The sequence below is a fragment of the Tupaia chinensis genome, unplaced genomic scaffold, assembly GCF_000334495.1.
Source record: "Tupaia chinensis unplaced genomic scaffold, TupChi_1.0 Scaffold143646_2, whole genome shotgun sequence".
In the NCBI taxonomy this organism is placed as follows: Eukaryota; Metazoa; Chordata; class Mammalia; order Scandentia; family Tupaiidae; genus Tupaia; species Tupaia belangeri.
In genome coordinates, this window is record NW_006203495.1 from 109,037 (window position 1) to 113,324 (window position 4,288).

Consider the following 4,288-nt stretch of genomic DNA (forward strand, 5'->3'; position numbering starts at 1 on the left):
AGGAGAAGGAGGAAGAGAAGGAGGAGAAGGAGGAAGAGAAGGAGGAGAAGGAGGAAGAGAAGGAGAAGGAGGAGAAGGAGAAGGAGGAGAAGGAGAAGGAGGAGGAGGATGCCGGGGTCCAGCCTCGGCGCGGGTGGGTTGACTCATCGGAGGTGATGCTGGAAAGGAAGACTAAGGTCTCGGTGCCTTTTCGTGCATATCCTCAGCCAGACACCCCCAGAGATCACTCTCTGAGGAGTGACAACTGCTAGGAATCATCGTGCCTTTTTATTGAAAATGCGATACATGCAAGTAAACGGGTGAGGGGCTACGTGTTCTAATTATCAATTCATAAAGTTTTAGCAATAGAGATCAAGGATTCTATTTAGGGTTTGATTAAGGGCAGGTCTATTAATCATCAATACAATTCAACAATAGATTGATGTAAGCAGGCTTTTGGGAACTTCTGTTCTGGGAGCGTGGTTTCGGAGAACAGCTCCAGCAGGCAGAGTTAATTATCAGCCAGTACTTGGCGGCAGCTGTCTTGCGGTCACTGGTTGCGTTGCTAGAAAATAAAATCTCAAGTACAGATATTAGTTCTTATGGATCTCAATAAAGAATGATATTTATATAATTCTATAGAGATCTAAAATTTATTTAAAGGAATCCTAATATATTTACCTACCCTGAAGGAGTGAAGTTATTATTCACTTGGTAAGGGCAGGGACAGTTTTTTCAACTGGCGGTAAAGTGGCTAATAAGTTAATGAAAAACTTCAAAATGGGTTTATGGTGTTGTGGATACACCTGTGTAACCTATGGCAGAGTGGTTGGGGGACTTGGGAAATCTTACCATACAGATGTATGGGAGAACTACATAATTCTTTTATAGTAGTATATCGGGGAGTCAGAGGGGGGGTCACTTCCCAGCAAGGCTATTGCAGTTTCCGGAGCGTATTGACCCAAGCTTTGTTCCTAGGTTGGGGGGTGTACAGTAGCAGTCTTGCCAATGTACTGAACCGACCAAAATTATGCTCAAAGGTTGGGGGGCTCAGACAGATCCTGGAGCCCTGCTGGGTTGGACTCCTCCAGAAGGAGAAGAAGGAGGAGGATGGGGAGGGGAGGAGAAGGAGGAGATGGGGGAGGGGAGAAGGAGAAGGCGGAAAAGGAGGAGAAGGAGGAGGAGGATGAGGAGGCAGAGGAGAAGGAGGAGGAGGAGGAGGAGAAGGAGGAGAAGGAAGAGGAGGAGGAGAAGGAGGAGGAGGAGAAGGAGGAGGAGGAGAAGGAGGAGGAGGAGAAGGAGGAGGAGGAGAAGGAGGAGGAGGAGAAGGAGGAGGAGGAGAAGGAGGAGGAGGAGAAGGAGGAGGAGGAGAAGGAGGAGGAGGAGAAGGAGGAGGAGGAGAAGGAGGAGGAGGAGAAGGAGGAGGAGGAGAAGGAGGAGGAGGAGAAGGAGGAGGAGGAGAAGGAGGAGGAGGAGAAGGAGGAGGAGGAGAAGGAGGAGGAGGAGAAGGAGGAGGAGGAGAAGGAGGAGGAGGAGAAGGAGGAGGAGGAGAAGGAGGAGGAGGAGAAGGAGGAGGAGGAGAAGGAGGAGGAGGAGAAGGAGGAGGAGGAGAAGGAGGAGGAGGAGAAGGAGGAGGAGGAGAAGGAGGAGGAGGAGAAGGAGGAGGAGGAGAAGGAGGAGGAGGAGAAGGAGGAGGAGGAGAAGGAGGAGGAGGAGAAGGAGGAGGAGGAGAAGGAGGAGGAGGAGAAGGAGGAGGAGGAGAAGGAGGAGGAGGAGAAGGAGGAGGAGGAGAAGGAGGAGGAGGAGAAGGAGGAGGAGGAGAAGGAGGAGGAGGAGAAGGAGGAGGAGGAGAAGGAGGAGGAGGAGAAGGAGGAGGAGGAGAAGGAGGAGGAGGAGAAGGAGGAGGAGGAGAAGGAGGAGGAGGAGAAGGAGGAGGAGGAGAAGGAGGAGGAGGAGAAGGAGGAGGAGGAGAAGGAGGAGGAGGAGAAGGAGGAGGAGGAGAAGGAGGAGGAGGAGAAGGAGGAGGAGGAGAAGGAGGAGGAGGAGAAGGAGGAGGAGGAGAAGGAGGAGGAGGAGAAGGAGGAGGAGGAGAAGGAGGAGGAGGAGAAGGAGGAGGAGGAGAAGGAGGAGGAGGAGAAGGAGGAGGAGGAGAAGGAGGAGGAGGAGAAGGAGGAGGAGGAGAAGGAGGAGGAGGAGAAGGAGGAGGAGGAGAAGGAGGAGGAGGAGAAGGAGGAGGAGGAGAAGGAGGAGGAGGAGAAGGAGGAGGAGGAGAAGGAGGAGGAGGAGAAGGAGGAGGAGGAGAAGGAGGAGGAGGAGAAGGAGGAGGAGGAGAAGGAGGAGGAGGAGAAGGAGGAGGAGGAGAAGGAGGAGGAGGAGAAGGAGGAGGAGGAGAAGGAGGAGGAGGAGAAGGAGGAGGAGGAGAAGGAGGAGGAGGAGAAGGAGGAGGAGGAGAAGGAGGAGGAGGAGAAGGAGGAGGAGGAGAAGGAGGAGGAGGAGAAGGAGGAGGAGGAGAAGGAGGAGGAGGAGAAGGAGGAGGAGGAGAAGGAGGAGGAGGAGAAGGAGGAGGAGGAGAAGGAGGAGGAGGAGAAGGAGGAGGAGGAGAAGGAGGAGGAGGAGAAGGAGGAGGAGGAGAAGGAGGAGGAGGAGAAGGAGGAGGAGGAGAAGGAGGAGGAGGAGAAGGAGGAGGAGGAGAAGGAGGAGGAGGAGAAGGAGGAGGAGGAGAAGGAGGAGGAGGAGAAGGAGGAGGAGGAGAAGGAGGAGGAGGAGGAGAAGGAGAAGGAGAAAAGAGAAAACACAGTCCGTGTCCCCAAGGAGCTGCAGTCCCCTGGGGAGATGAGACAGGCCAGGACCCAGTAGATAGAGCCCGAAGGTCTCAGCACACACGAGGCCCTCAGGAACCACTGCAATGCCAGCTCTCGCTTCTAACAGCACCTGCGTGCCTGCAGTCCTCTGGACAGACGCCATGCCCGCAACCTCTGGGCAGCATCCGTGTGACTTTCTGAGTGGAGTGAGAAACAGGTGGTGTCACTAAGTACGCCTGAGGGTGGGGAGGGCCGGCCAGGGCCTATCGCCTTTGTCGGGAGATTTTGACCTGAAGGCCATGTCCTGGAACTGTGTTAAATGAGGACCTGACATGACCAGGTGTACATTTTAGGGGAAATGCTGGAGGCCAGGAGGCCATAGGGAAGGCGGAGGAAGGCCCAGATGGGACCGGTGGCAGCAGACCAAGGAGTGAGGCAGTCCCTGTCTGTCTCAGGCTCCTGCCCAGTACCCAGCATGCTCTAGGTCTCTTTGGAATGTTCTTGCTTATCTGTCCCTCCCAGTGCCATGCCAGTGACCAGGAGACCTGGCCCAGAGGAGTACCGGGCGGAGGTGAAGGTGGGAGGGCTGCGGTGGGGAGTGGGCAGCCGTGTGGGCAGAGGTCTGGCACACAGGAAGCTCAGGGTGTGGAAACCGAGGAGGAGCCCAGGGGCTGGGCTAGCGATCAGGCAGGCCTGGGGCTCAGGCGACGAGAGCCTGAGTGTGGCCGAGCGGCCTCAGCTGCGGGGCAGCCCGCGGAGGCGAGGCTGAGTGGCATCTGGCGTGGCCTCGATGTGACCTACGTCTGTAGGTAGAGGTCACAGATGCCTGTGATGAGCCGGCTGAGGCCAGGCACCGTCCCTTCCAGAATCTGAGCTCCTCTGCCAGTCCCAGCCATTCGGGACAGAGAGGTCTCTGAGGAGGCGGTCATCTGTGAGGTCAACTCATGCTCCTCCCACTTCCGGGACCCGAAGCCCTCTGCCGTGATCCTGCAGATGACAAGGGCAGTGCCTCCTCTGCAGGTCCCCGCTGGGCTCGGGCCGTCCCTGCTCTTGGAGCTCTGAGCCAGGTGGTTGCAGCCTCAGGGAGGACAACACGAGGGCTTGGCACCCCTCCCCAGGTGGTGAGGAGCTGAGGGGTAGGGCGAGGGACTGTGGCGCCCCTGAGGAAGGACCCCTTGTCTCTCCTGGGGGCCAGAAAAGCTTCCTGGAAGAGGTGATGCCTGAGCAGAGGTTCAAAACGTGCGTTGGAATTAGATAAGTGAAGGGTGGAGGCGGGGCCCTCAGAGTAGGGCCTGCAACAGGACAGGATCTTGGCATATGCGGGCACCGCATGGGCAGTGAGTCTGGGCCTGGGCCAGGCATCCTGCAGGAGGTGAGGCTGCAGAGGAGAGAAGGGCTTCCCCGGGTTCATCCAGGGATCCTGCTGGGGGCCGGGCTGCTGGGTGCTGAGGGCTCAGACCGGGACCGAGACCACATTCACACTGACCTGAGAGGCCCGCGGGCCACGG